At 37.1% G+C, this 15,634-nt stretch overlaps 1 pseudogene across 1 annotated transcript in view; it reads left to right on the forward strand.

Moving 5' to 3' along the window:
• The first annotated feature begins 2,336 nt into the window (after positions 1 to 2,336).
• The window catches only part of LOC149018775 (uncharacterized), a 35,783-nt pseudogene continuing 22,485 nt past the window's right edge, over positions 2,337 to 15,634 (forward strand). The window contains exons 1-2 of the transcript XR_016172981.1: positions 2,337 to 2,445; positions 2,565 to 2,637. The product of XR_016172981.1 is annotated as an uncharacterized LOC149018775 (transcript). The remainder of the gene's footprint in view (positions 2,446 to 2,564; positions 2,638 to 15,634) is intronic.

Genomic DNA, 15,634 nt, shown 5'->3' on the forward strand with positions numbered 1-15,634 from the left:
AAATTTTCTTTGGTAGAAAAAGATGCAAATCAATTTTTTCCTAGGTAGGAGATGCAACCAATGGTTGGTAGCTTACCTTACTAATTATAGACATTTTGTTCACAATATAATATCAAATAAAAAGAATAACAAAAAAATGGTAAATAAATTGAGAAAGAAAATGAATACCTAATTGTGGACAAGATTTTTTTTCCCCCAAAATTGTAGAGATAGAAGAGAATAAATAGGGATTGAGAATAAGTTTCTAATTAGGAATAACATTTTGAATAAATACCTAATAAGATTTTTTTTTTTCAAAAATTTCCTTTATCCAATTTTATAGAAAGAAAAAAAAAAGAGAATAAATAGGAAGAAAAGATGAGAGAATAAATAGGGATTGATGAGTTAGTTATACGCATTATTTTACTATTAAAAATTGTTCTCAATATCGAGGGGCTATATAGTGATATTTCACATGTGAAAAGAGAAAAAACTAAAACGAAAATTAATATACAAATAGAAAAAATCAAGAGAATAATATAATTTAAAAAAAGGGGCCCATGGCCCCCGGCCCGCTGACCACTGTGGACGAAAACGTCATCAGACACATACTAATAAGGGTGTCACTTGCGTACCAAAACCGTTTAACCGTACTGAACTGCACTTCTAAAACCGTACAATACCACACCATTCAAAATTCGGTACGGTACGTATCGAAACCGAATTTCTTCATTACGGTTTCGATTTTAGGTACTCATACCGGTATGTACCGAAATTGTACTGAATTGGTACCGTACCAAATTAAAAGATGTAAATGTAATTTTACAATTAAAACACCTTAACTTTACCCTATCTATAATTCCCTATTTTAAGGCTGCGTTTGTTTGTTGGAATAAAGGTGGGGTGGAAAAAAAGGGGTGGCAAATTCTTGAAAAAAGTGTAGATTTCTTACTTTTCCTTTAAATCCCAAAATGGTACATTGTTTGGTTGCTCGGGGTGGGAAAGTGGGTCTGCTGATGTGGCAGCTCAACTTTCCCACTCTATGCCATTTTAAAACCCCACATATTTGGTGGGACTTTGTGGGAAAGTTGGGAAAAATAAAAAGTGGGACCCACCCCTATCACTTTTCCACAAAACTCTTTCCTTTTCTTTCCTTCTTCTCACCCCACTATACATGGGATCCACATGTTTTTTTTCCCACCCCTTTTCCCACCCCTTTTCCCACCCCACCTTTGGAAACTACGATTGAGAGATTATGATCAGACCGGGTTCATACCTGGTCCAACCCTCAACCCCGGTCGAGACGGAGAGAACCGACTCGCTCCCGAGCGAACCGGATCCAGAAGATGGCTTGCTGATGAAGAAAGCTTATTCGGCTACAAGCGTGCCCTAATCCTACTTATGGATTAGGGTAATCACCCTAATGATGACAGACTCAAATTGACGGCTGCGGATAATCATTATCGAAGGGATAATCATCACATAACCTAAAGGTTATCTCAGGAGTCCTCTACTAGTCCAAACTAGTAGAAGTCTATTGCTCAACGGATCTAACTGTTAAGATCCAACGACTACCCGAAGAAGGCTCAAGTGCATCCAACGAAGGAGATTCGAAGGTACACTCTATATAAACCTCATTACCATACAAGGTGAGGGGATCGAAAAGAATACTATCAGAGACTCAGGTTCAGATACATACTGATAGACCAAAACTATCAGCGATCTGCTATCTAGATCACCTTTCCCAGTTCTTCATTCCTTAGCTCTGTGCTTCTAGCAGAGCCGTTTGTGATTAAGTTCATCAACTGACTTAGCCTTCGGAGGTGGACTCCCGACCCCAGCGGTCGGGCCACATCTGACGCTTTCGTTTTGTAGGTCATCACGAGGATATTTAAGGGCTGAGCAGATTTTGGACGCATCAGAAACAAACGTAGCATAATTTTTCATTTCATCTTTCACTCCTCTTCTTAGATTTATTTGTGTTGTCTCTATTAATTAGATTTATTTGTTTTGCCTCTGGTAATATCAAATTCTATCGAATGTTCGATTACAATTTCATTAAAATTTTAATGAACTAATAACAAAAGTGGTATGGGTTTGCTTGTATCAAAAGTGTACCCCCATTAAATATCGTATTTAAATCATTTTTTCGTACCGATTTAATACCGAAACCGTACTGAACCGTTTTTACAACTACCGAATTTGTACTGTACCGTGTAAATTCGGTACGGTTCTGACTTTTGTATTCAAAGTTGGTACCGTACCGTTCTAAAAAAACAATAAAAAATAAAAATTTGTACTGTACCGAATTGTCAAAACCGTACCGAGTCTCCTTGGTCCTTCTCCGTGACTCGCGATCATCAGCTTCTTCCCTTTCTCTCGATGGCGCTCAGGTTCTTCCCAACTCCCCTCTCTCTGTATCTGGTTCAGGCTCTCAACCACAGTTGAAACCGAACATATTCTGAGGTTCTCCCCTCTCTCGATCTTCACGGTTGCCATTGAATTCCGTTTAACATTCCTTCTTGCCTGTAGTTGTTCTTATGTATATTTTTTACCCTCCCTATCTCTGCTTTGAGATTTTTCAGTTGCGTCTGTTTCTAATAATCCAGCAGTGGGATTCTTCAACCGAATTAGGAATTTCAAATCAAGTTATTCAACGTAAAATCTGGGTTTTTTAAAAATTTTATTTTTGTTTTTTTTTTGTGTTTTTTGGGTTCAATCTTGTATTATTAGTGTTGAACCGAACCGGTTTCTTTTGGTTCATGTGGTTCAAGCCTTATTATATTAGGGCTGGGGTTTTGGTTCGCACGAGTTATGCAACTCGTTTTTCTGATTTTTGGTTGCTCTCTGCTACGGGTTCTTGAAGCTTCTTGAGGTTTCGTTCATGGCGTTCATCTTCGATCTTCTGTACCTATGGTTCTAGGTGGTTGTTGATGATGGAAAGATAGGGCTTCTGATCGTATGAGCAAGGCGATCGTTCGATGGTCTTATGAGAACCAGAGACAGTGTATTACAGGTTATATGTTCCTTGCTGTTCTTCTTCTTTAGTTTGTAATCACCCAAACCTATAGTGGATTGGATTCACACTCGAGTCCCGGAGAGTAGGCTCTGCCGAACTCCGTCATCAGTCGATTGTCTTCTCTGTTTTGTTTTGTTTTTACCCTTGTATGATCGGTCCGAAACGATTAGGGCATGAGGAATTTTGATATTACGATCACAGATTGGCATCAGAGCCATCTCAATCATGGTCCCTGCTTCGTTTAGGTTTTGTGAAAACAATTAAATCCTAAATTGTGAAGATTGTCTATACGGTTAAGGTTGTAACAGGTTATTCTAAATTTTCTTTAATTTCTTTCGCTGCTGACATTTCTGTTATATGAATGATGATGTTGTTTGTATAATTTCCATTCAAGTTCTGTCATAAGTATTAACGTATGAAATTGATTCTCATCTCATATGTTTGGTATGTGATATGACTCTGATTCGGGTTATATAAATCTCTGTTATATTTTCATATAACTGTTTGTTTGCTCTGTTAAGCTGTCTATAATCTGTTAAGGTGACAATCTGAGTATAGATATATGATTCTGATATGATTTTGGCTTTAATTAATCTCATTTAATCTTGAATTTCTCATTATACTATATGCTGTCTAATTTTTCTGTGTTAGTATTGATCTAATACTTGGTATGTATTGATCTGTGGTGTTAACATTTGATTATTAGGCTGCTGTTTTTATAATTTGTATAAACTGAGATTATTCTTTTTTTTTTTTGTGATTAATTAATATTGATTATTTAACACTTTGTTAGAATAATCTTCATTTTTCAGAATTGATTAATCAGTATTGTGAATTGGATTCTTATATATACTGATTAGTGTTTTGGACCGGGTTCAAAGTGGAGCCCAGAAAGGGTTTAAGTCTACCAGGGGAGGATACACCTCCCAGTGTGGTTAGTGTTATAACCACAGGCTCTAGTAGAGCTGTAGGACTAGGGAGGGATCCTAGTTACCTAAGTTTGGATACTCCTATGGGGAGTTCCAGGGTAGACATTGAGAAGTTCGATGGCACTTTGGGGACTTTGGGATTTGGAAGAGGAAGGTTCGAGCCTTAATGGCTCAACGAAGCTCCTAAGATCAATTGATGACCCGGATGCTTTCTTTGAAAGTATTGATCCGGTCTTGAGGACTGAAGTGATGGAGAATGCAATTGGTTGCATGCTCGGAACATCACGAGATGGGGTCATCGGGTGTCTTGATGATGAAGACAACACCCCTATAAAAGTCTGGAACAAGCTTGAGCAGATATACCAGAAGAAGAATCTAGGTAACAAAATTTATTTGAAGGAGAGGTTGTATGGGTTTAAGATGGACCCTACAACTACCCTTGACAAGAACCTAGATATATTTAAGAAGCTTATTCAAGACTTAGCCAATACGGTGAAAAGACTAAATTGGAAAATCGGGACTTGTCTATTATCCTATTGAATTCATTACATAATGATTACCTTGTTGTGAAGAACTCAATCAAATATGCATGTCAAAACATTTCCCTAGAACAATTGATTGATGCCTTAAAGAATAGGGAGTCGAACTATTGGCTTCCGGTAAGACTAAGGGCGATGGGGAAAACTTGTTTGTAAAGGGCAAGGGCTCTTACAAACAAGGGAGACCAAAAGGAAAAGGGAAAGTTATTGAAAGCCATGAGTCTAACAATAAGAATAATAATGGGAACAACAAGTCTGATACAAACCTCAAGAGATGCTTCTTTTGCAAGAAAGTAGGACATTTTAAGAAAAACTGTTTTGCTTATAAGAGAAAAAATGAAGGAATTGGAGAATACCCATTCTGATATGCCTGGACCCAAGAATGGTCAAGCCAATGTCTATGAAGACATCAGTGAGGTGCTTACCATTTCTGAGGTTAGTAGGCAAGAAGGATGGATTTTAGATTCAGGTTGTACATATCACATGTGTCCACACTTACACTGGTTTACACACTTGTGCGAGTTGAATAATGCCAAAGTTATGATGGGTAATGATGATTTATGTGATGTAGTTGGTATTGGTTCTGTTGAATTGTTAAATCACAATAAATCTGTTTTTACATTACATGATGTTAGATACATACCTGACTTAAAGAGAAACTTGATTTCAATTAGTAGCCTTGACAAGGCTGGATTTGTAACTTGTATCTCTGGGGGTAGTCTTTACGTATCTAAGGGATCTCATGTATGTTTAAAGGGCATTTCTCGATCTGGTTTGTATGTTTTTGATGGTAGTACATTCCTTAATAATATCTCCAATACTTGTTGTCTGTCAAGTGAATCAAATATCACTAGTGTGTGGCATGCTAGGCTAGGACACATAAGCAATAAAGGAATGCAAGCTCTAAGTAAACAAGGCCTGTTTGGCAAGGATGTCATTGATAACTTAGAGTTTTGTGAGTCATGTGTCTTAGGTAAGCAGCACCGGTTAAGCTTTAGAGCTGGGTCTCACTTATCTGGGGATATATTAGAGTATGTACATGCTGATTTGTGGGGACCTGCTTCAGTCTTGTCTTATGGTAGAAATTCTTATTTCTTATCCCTTGTTGATGACTACTCAAGGAAAGTGTGGATCTTCTTATTGAAGACCAAGGATGAAACTTTTGAAAAGTTCAAGTATTGGGTTGCTTTGGTAGAAAACTTGAGTGATAGGAAAGTCAAAACATTAAGGACTGACAATGGATTAGAATTTGTTAATGAAATGTTTAATGGATTTTGTAATGATAAAGGGATTCAAAGGCATAGGACTGTTAAATACACCCCTCAAGCAAAATGGTATTGCTTGAAAGAATGAATAGGACAATTTTAAACAAGACTAGATGTATGCTCATCGGTTCGGGGGGTACCTAAGGGTTTTACGGGGTGAAGTTTGTTACAACAGCTGTTCATCTAATCAATAGGAGTCCCTCTGTTACCTTAGGGTTTAAAACCCCTGAGGAAATGTGGTGGGGTAAACCTCCCAGTCTTAGTTACCTCAGGGTATTTGGGTGTGAATCCTTTGCTCATCAGAGTATTGGAAAATTAGAACCCAGGAGTAAAAAGAGCATCTTTCTAGGTTATCCTGAGGGGGTGAAAGGATACAAGCTATGGGATAGGACTGTGCCTGGTGTTAAGACCTTTATTAGTAGGGATGTTCTCTTTAGGGAGAGTGTGTTCCCTTGTCTTTCCATTGACAATACCAACTTGAATCCACTTGATCAAAGAATGACGGACTTCACTCAATTTGATTTAGGGCGGCTGATGTTTTCTTAAGTCCTGCTCAGACTCTTGATTCTAGTATACCAAAAGTACCCTTGACTTCCCTTCAACCTAGCTTTGGTAATAAAGAGTCTGAGGTTGTAGTTTCTGAGAGTGAGAGTGGGCCAATGCCCTCTCCTGAGTCTTCTACTGGTAAGGTGGAAGAAGTTCCTGATCTGAGTAGTTACCAATTGGCGGGGGATAGAGTTAGGAGAATGATTAGGCCACCTAGAAGGTTTGTAGCCAACTTTGCACATGAGACCGATATTTGTCTCGATATTGGGTTAGAAGAACCTAATTCCTATGAAGAAGCTTTGGGTTCCAAAGATAAAGATTTATGGGTTCAAGCCATTAATGATGAATTAGATTCATTAAATAAGAACCAGGTTTGGGAATTAGTTCAGAAGCCCAAGGATCAAAGGTTATTACCTTGTAAGTGGATATTTAAAATCAAAGATGATGGAATTGATAATTCCAAAAGATATAAGGCCAGACTTGTTGCAAAAGGTTTTGTTCAAAGAGAAGGGGTGGATTATGATGAAATATTCTCTCCGGTTGCCAAGTATAAGACTATAAGGTTGTTGTTGTCCCTTGTTGCTCAGAACAAAATGACAATAGAGCAATTGGACGTGAAAACTGCCTTTCTTCATGGCAATTTAGAAGAAAGGATATATATGCAACTACCTTTAGGCATCTCGGCAGCTGGAGATGAATCACAAGCTTGCTTGTTGAAGAAATCTCTCTATGGACTTAAACAGGCTCCTAGGCAATGGAATAAATGTTTTGATTCATTTGTGTTGAGTGTAGGGTTTAAGAAAAGTGTTTATGATGAGTTGCCTATATTTTCTCATTTCGGATTCTGTTGTGTTATATCTTATACTTTATGTTGATGATATATTGATTGCTTGTGTTGATTCTAGTCTTATTCAAGATGTTAAGAACAAGCTGAAATCTGAATTTGAGATGAAGGAACTTGGGACAGCCAAGAAAATTTTAGGGATTGAGATTCATAGGGATAAGGGGGAGGATACTATGTTCATTGGTCAGAGGTTATATTTATTGAAAGTGCTTGAGAAGTTTAACATGCTTGATTGTAAACATGTAAATGTTCCTTTAGCTTCACATTTTAAACTCTCAAATGATCATTGTCCTAAGAATATTTTTTGAAAAAGATGAAATGTCAAAGATCCCTTATTCTAGTCTTTTAGGTTCTCTTATGTATCTTATGATATGTACTAGACCTGATATTGCTCATCTTTGTTAGTGTATTGAGTAGGTTTATGTCTAACCCTGGTAAAGAACATTGGCTTGCTCTTAAGTGGCTTTTAAGGTATTTGAAAGGTACTGTTCATAAAGGTCTAGTGTTCAAGTCCACACCTGGTGATCTTATTCTTGAAGGATATACTGACTCAGATTATGCTAGTAATATAGATAACAGGAAATCATTATCTTCTTATTTCTTTCTGTTATCTGGTAATTGCATCAGTTGGAAGGTGCAACAACAGCCTATAGTTGCTCTGTCCACTACAGAGGCTGAGCTTGTTGCTGCATCTGAATGTGTTAAAGAAAGTATATGGTTGAATGGTTTGTTATGTGAACTTGGTATTTTGAAGATTAAACCTGTTGTCTTTGTTGATAACCAGAGTGCTATCTTCTTATGTAAAAATCTTGTTTATCATGATAGAACCAAACATATAGATATTAAATACTTCTTTCTCAGGGATAAAATAACTGATGGTTCACTTTTAGTTGAAAAGGTAAATCTTGAGCATAATCCTGTATTTGTGGTACTAAGTCATTGCCTCTTTCTAAATTTTTACATTGTCTTGATTTGTTGGGAATTGGTAATGTTGTCTTTTAGTACATATGTTCTGTAAGTTTTTTGAATTGTATATTACTTGTTTAGATTGTGGTGTGTGTCTTGTGATTATTTGTTTGTTTATCAGGTTTGCATTTGTTGCAGTTTTAGGGGAGATGCTGCCCAAATTTTTATAACTCTTATTCTGTTTATCTCTGTTTTTGGAATATATGCCTGGTGTGTGCATGTTTGCTCTTCATTTGTTGTATGAGTGAGTTATGAGTTATGAGTTATGTTTAGGGTTTTCTCTACCTAGTGCAGTCTGTTGCATGGTATATCTGCATGGAGTCATTAGTGTTGCATGGTTAGTGTGTCTAGGTATTTTGCATATTCTTTATTTGTTTTGTACTATGTTTTCTTTTGTCTTGTGTGTGCAGGTATACGTGGACGATGACGGTCGCATCCAATTCACTATAGTTAGTTCTTTGGGGATACAGATTAAGGGGGAGAATGTTGGGGTAATCTGGTAATCTTGTATTATTAGTGTTGAACCGAACCGGTTTCTTTTGGTTCATGTGGTTCAAGCCTTATTATATTAGGGCTGGGGTTTTGGTTCGCACGAGTTATGCAACTCGTTTTTCTGATTTTTGGTTGCTCTCTGCTACGGGTTCTTGAAGCTTCTTGAGGTTTCGTTCATGGCGTTCGTCTTCGATCTTCTGTACCTATGGTTCTAGGTGGTTGTTGATGATGGAAAGATAGGGCTTCTGATCGTATGAGCAAGGCGATCGTTCGATGGTCTTATGAGAACCAGAGACAGTGTATTACAGGTTATATGTTCCTTGCTGTTCTTCTTCTTTAGTTTGTAATCACCCAAACCTATAGTGGATTGGATTCACACTCGAGTCCCGGAGAGTAGGCTCTGCCGAACTCCGTCATCAGTCGATTGTCTTCTCTGTTTTGTTTTGTTTTTACCCTTGTATGATCGGTCCGAAACGATTAGGGCATGAGGAATTTTGATATTACGACCCCAGGTTGGTTTCCTCCCTTTTGGGTTTTTTTTTTTTTTTTTTTTTTTTTTTTTTTTATTTTGTTTGGTTTTAATAAAAAAAAACAAAAAAAACCCCCCCCCGCCAGTTGCTTGATGCAAGTCCAAAATAGCTTAGTCGAGTATTGGATTTTAGCTTAAAAAGCGGAACCATTTTCTGCCCAATATTGGTGATACATCATTGGCAGCTGCAGAGGATCCTCTTTTTCCTGTGGTTTTTGTAAGTGCAGTTTCGCCATATGTGTTCTATCATTCTGGGTAAAAGAAAACACATTTTTTTGCTTTTGTAATAGACTGTTGTTATTTCTGGCAACTGAAAATTCTACCTCAGTTTGAACTTCTTGCCATCCCAAAAATTTCCTGACTAGGTGTTGGAGAGTTATGCTGCTCAGATTTTTTTTATTAGGCGGATGGTTAAATAGACTTTGATTGCTGAGAATATCCTGTTAAATTATCTAATCGATCACTTAGCAGGAAATCTAATTAACCAGGGAGTTCCTACAGGGTACTTTTATGTAGCACTGTGACTTATATATCTTGTTCTTCTAGCTATTATCTTGTGGTTCTTCATCCATTCGTCCTCTTGTTAGAATCTTGTCTACTTATTGGGAGAAAGAAAGCATAGGATAGATGCATATTGGAACTGCATAATTGCTATCTTCTAAGAATGAATTTGCTTTAATTATACCTTGGCTGTTTGTTGTATTGTTTGGACTGGATAATAGATGGTTCTGTCTTGGATGGACCCTGTGAATGTTCTATAGTCTGCTCTTTGGATTGTTGAATCTTTCATGATTGGAATTTTTTTCCACTTTGATGCAATTTCTATAGGTTGCGGCTGCATTAATTTAGGGTCTGTTGATTCTAACGGCCAGCTTATTGTATCTCAATTCTCAACTAGATACAATTGGCCAAGGTTCTTATTCTTATTTACATCTTCTGGGGCTTTTCTCATTGTGTTTTGGAGCTGCTGATTAATCTCTGAAACTAACTCCTAGTTAATATGTCTTCCTTGTCTTCAAGTTGAGGTGATTCTAGATCCATCCTTGTTGGTTTTGAATCCATCTTGCTGTCCTTTCTTTGTGTTTAATTTTCACCACCCTCTCTTCTAACATTTCATTCTCTACTTATTTATGTTCTTCCTAATTCAAATTCCCCCCCTCTCTCTCTCTCTCTCTCTCTCTCTGTGAAAGTATAATTAAATCTATGTTAAGCCTTTATCTATAGATGATTCTTTCCTTTTTGGTTTATGTACCTAGTCATCTTCAATCTGAGCTAGGAACTTATGTCCTACCTCCACTTTCCCTTATGTTAGGATTTGTACTGCAATTAAGTAAGGTGCTGAATATCTGGCGCTTCTTCCCATTTGTTTACAAGTTACAAAATGTCTGCTTAGAAGGCTGCTTATGTCAAAAAGATGTTTAACAATTAACTGCCTTCTTCAGCTAAACTTGCCATCAAAATTTGTTGTATGATTTACTCTGTTTAGAGCCAATCTTCAAGCATTTTGCCCCGTATGCAGCCACTGATCTGCAGCTTTGTAAGGGTTATTTTGGCAGATTCTAGGGCCTATGTTGCTGCCACATATGAAGGATATCTATTTAGTATTTTATCATAGTTTCAGTTTTCATATTAGTTTTTAGGTGCTTGTCTATCAGCAATGAGATCTTCAAGTAAGTTTTTGATTTTTCAGAGTGGTGAAGCCACTCTGTAGCTTAGCTTTATATTCTTCTTGTACAAGCTTTTACTTCTATAAATGGATGTGAAAGGGGAACCAAGCCCATCATTTTGAGCATTCAAACATTTGTTTCTCTCCATGAAGCATAGCCCTAGTGAATCAAGTGCAAACAAAATGTTCAAACCTGCTGCAGGTCTTGTGGCCAAATCAGACCACTTTTCCTTCTTTTCCCTTTCTTAACTTTCAGTTTTTTTCCTACATTTTTCTTGCTGCATGTGAGACTTCTATTGCCATTGTGATTGTTGTCATGGTGGGAGATCTCGCTCTCGAGTGAGATCTCGCCACTCCAAAATAGCGAGATCTTGGTCGAGATCTACCAAAATTTTGGCGTAATCTCGGTGGCCCACCTCGGTGGGTTTTAGGGCCCCGGTTGGGCTGAAATTTGGTATTTAGCCTATTTAAGGCCTTTTGAACACATTGGTGGCCTTAGATTTGTGAGAAAATAACCCTAAGTATGTTTTCTAAATCGACCCTATGTGTAAAACCGAAATGTTGTGAAACCGAAATGTTGTGAAATGCAAGGTTAGACAACATGTAATGTAGAGATATCAAGTAATTCATGTTATCAACTATAAAGTATCAAATACATTACACATCAAACTATCAAAGAACTTAAATGTCTTCAAAATTTTACAACCATAAGAAGTTATAGACTTCTAGTAAGTCATAAATCATAATTCATAAGTTCACAATCACAAGAGTATGTGAGTAATAAGATTACAAGACTACAAGACAACAAGAGTATCACTCAACGTTCTGCATCAATTAATTCTGAATGGTGGCCACATATGACTCCCAACTCAACTCATCACTGTAGCATGTCACATATCGGTTTAAATGTCATATTAAATTGGTTTCCATGAAAGTGTAAATCAAAGCTTGTGGATCAACATATATTTACACTAGACTCACACAACCATTGTAAAATATTCTATTTGAAAAAAATTCAAATTTGGGGGAAAATCTTACCTGTGTTGAAGATCTAGTTGAAATAAATTTGAATGATGATAGTTTGATGTTGTAGATGTCTTAAAGATGTTTAGAAGTTGATTCTCCAACAAATTCCGTCCAAAAATCAAATTTCTAGCAAGTTTTGATGGTTGCAGCGAGAGAGAGGCGAGATCTCGGCGAGATCTTGGCGAGATCTCCCATCTCTCAGATCTCCTCTCTCCTCTCGTCTCGCTATCTCAAAATAGCAAGATATCTCGCGAGATCTCCCACCATGATTGTTGTTTGAAGACTGAAGGTGCACCTGAACATTTCCTTTACCACTGCTATAAAGTCTTCCATATCAGGTCATTTGGCTATCAATTTTTGTTTAGGTATAGCATATTGTGGTTGTTTTTATCCTTCTATAGTCTTCTAATGGGTGGTGCTACACAAGTACCTCCACCCTTTAATAAGGACCTTTAACACCTGCATTGACCATAATATTGAGTCCAATGTTAATGTTGATCTGAAGTTATTTGGTTCTTCTTACTTATCTAGTATTCATCTGCTTTTTTGATATATGTCCATTTCTGTTATTCATCTTCTCAGTAACCCTTTTTCGAGGTGTATACTATCATCTTAATGAAGTATGGGGTCGAACACCTCAAAATGAGATCGAGTTATTTAATCATAGATATTCATCATTACGAGAAGTATCAATTTAATATTCTACATAACAAGCCTAAGTATCCATACCAGATGCAAGTTAACATTGTTATAACTTCTTGTGTGCATAATCTCATAAGAACTTCTATGCCAGATGATTACCTTTAATAGTCATTGATAAGCAATAATAACTATATCCTGTGAATAGTGAACCTGTGCCTGATGCCTACATAGTGCCACTTTAGTAGAGCGGGAGAAAGAGCAAGGATTATGATGGCAATTATGAGGCAAATGTGGCTTGATTATGGGAGAAGGAAACGTTAACAATCATTAGATCATATGGCTTTACTACCATGTTGAATGGTTTAAGAACTTCTGACTTGTGTTAGAGAGACACAGTCAGTCTTTATTTATAATAATAGAAGAGTACAATAATAAAGAAAATTCCTGATGTGGGACTATTACAAATAATTCCTTATTGACTATAATACCCTTTATTTTCAGATTTTTGACGAGAATGTAGTACTTGCATGAGATATTGTGGTAGGGATGTAGAAGCCCAATGGGAACTGGAAGCAAATGCCTAAATGTTCTGGAAGCAGCGCCTAAGCTAGCTCACATCATCATGTGTACTCTTGGATTGATCTCTTGAAGTTTTAATGGGTGCAGTATCGGTATGATGAACAATATTAGAACCATTGTCAGACACCACATGATGCACTAATTGATGAGCCCATTCTAGGTTGCCATGTTTAGCCTAGCAAGTATCCTCTAAATGTCCAGCCACAAAAAGTACATTGACAGGAAGCACGATCTATATGCTGACCACCAAGGCCACTAGATGAATTGCCTTCCCTTGAATCAAAACCACAACCACAACCATGGCCATGGCCAAGGAAGGTAGCAAAAGCTAGATTTCCTCACTTGGATGTAGCTGATGGAGTATAATCACTAGACGAGACAATACACTGGAAACGAGAGAAGACTTCACTCAGAGTAGGCATGCTTCCTCCCACCAACAAATGTCCTTTTATTTGTTTGAGTTTAGGATCTAGGCAAACAAGAAACATATAGACAAAGTCAAAAAAAACTCATCACACTGGATTTTAAGTCTCTCATTATCTATAGTTAGGGGCTGGAACGTATTTAACTCTTCCATCATTCCTTTAAAACAACAACAACAACAACAACAATAAGCCTTGTCCCAACTAAATGGGGTTGGCTACATGGATTCTTGCCCTCCAATCAGTTCTATTCGAGGCCATGCTAGATACAAGGCCTAAGCTATACATATCCTTTCTCACCACTTCTCCTAAGGTTATCTTAGGTCTACCCCTAGCTCTTCTAGTTCCTTCAATATGGATTATATCACTTCTCTGTACAGGGGCATTTATAGGTCTTCGTTGAACGTGGCCGTGCCACCTCAAACGACTTTCTCGAAGCTTATCACTTATAGGAGCAACTCCCAGACCAACTCTATATGATCATTTCTTATCTTATCCATCCTAGTTTTGCCACTCATCCATCTTAGCATCCTCATTTCTGCTACACTGAGTTTATCTATATGATTATTTTTTAACAGCCCAACACTCTGCACCGTACATCATAGCTGGTTGAACAACAGTCCTATAAAATTTTCCTTTAAGCTTTAATGGAATACGTTGATCACATAAGACCCCGGACGCGCCTCTCCACTTCATCCACCCTATTTTAATTCTTTGGGAAAACTCATCCTCTAAATCACCTCTTTTACTTATGATTGAACCTAAGTACCTAAAACAATCACTCTGAGGAATCTCTTTATTGTCAAGTATCACCACCTCATCATTTGCCCGATCATGACTAAAGTTACAAACTAGATATTCTGTCTTCGATCTACTAAGTTTAAAGCCTTTTGATTCTAAAGCTACTCTCCATGATTCTAATTTGGTATTAATCCCCACTTGGGTCTCATCAATCAACACAATATCATCTGCAAAAAGCATACACCAAGGGACCTCATCTTGAATGTCTTTGGTTAATTCATCAATTGCCAGTGCAAATAGATATGGGCTTAAATCTTGCAAGGATTTCCCAGGTTAATAGATCTGGAAGTTCCTCATAGATGTTGTAGACATGACTTATATTTTTTTTTATGGGAATGTCTTTTCTTAAGTCATCCCAAACTCCCTTAGCAATAGATTGAAACATGACATTGGCCACAATACTAGGTTCTATACTATTCCACAACCAAATCATAATAATAACATTGTCCTTGGACCAACTATCATAATTCTTGTCCTGAGTAGAAGGTTGTATGCTTAATAAAAGACAATTTCCATTTGGCCAAAATATATACACGGTGATGTAAACCCAATTTTAGGGTTAGGGTTTCTTGGAAGAATTGCCTAAAATTTAGGGTTTGCTTAGAATCTTCCCACAAATACTCTCCAAAGGTTAAGGGGTTAATCTAAAGCACTATACAAAATTCGATCAAAACATGCATTTATGGAACCCGAACCTTAAACGAAACTTTGGGTGATAAAAAAAAGTCCCAAGTTTCAATTGAAACCGTTGAAAATTCGTCGAAACCTGGTTCAATCCCCTTGGACCAGCTGGTTCATGAGAAAAAAAATTGCCAAATTTCGTAGGGAACATGGAAAATTTCGTGGAAACCTAAGAATTTTTTCCCTCCAAGTTTTATAGTTTTCCCAAATTTTCGATCTTTTGTTTATTTTATGTTTCCCCAAATACCACAACAAGTATCCCCTCTATCAGGACTTCCCTATTCAAATTGCATATTCCCTCAGACTGGTTAGCTTAAGCATGTTGATGACTAGACTTATAAAGGTGCAAGTTGTCGATTACCTTGACAACCATAGGCATAAAATGTCATGGGATGTCTATGTCGTTGGTTAGAGGAGAGGATGTTACAAGCACAGTACTAAGCTGAATGAATGGATCTACCGAGGCATTTCTTTTGGCACTGAGTTGTACTTTCCTTTTATTGTTGGTTACTTTGTATTTGATGTCTTGTACTTAAAAGTTATATATTGAATGTTATGTATTTAAGTAGTTTAGTTTATAGTGTACTTTTCAGACAACTCTACATTGATGTTACGTGTATTGAATAACATATCTACATTGATTTTTTTACCAAATGCATGTGCTAATTTTTTCTTTATACTCTAAGTGGCTTAAATGTAGAGTCTCACC

This window comes from Hakea prostrata, chromosome 4, assembly GCF_041222555.1.
Source record: "Hakea prostrata isolate BN-2017 chromosome 4, UWA_Hpros_2, whole genome shotgun sequence".
Lineage (NCBI taxonomy): Eukaryota > Viridiplantae > Streptophyta > Magnoliopsida > Proteales > Proteaceae > Hakea > Hakea prostrata.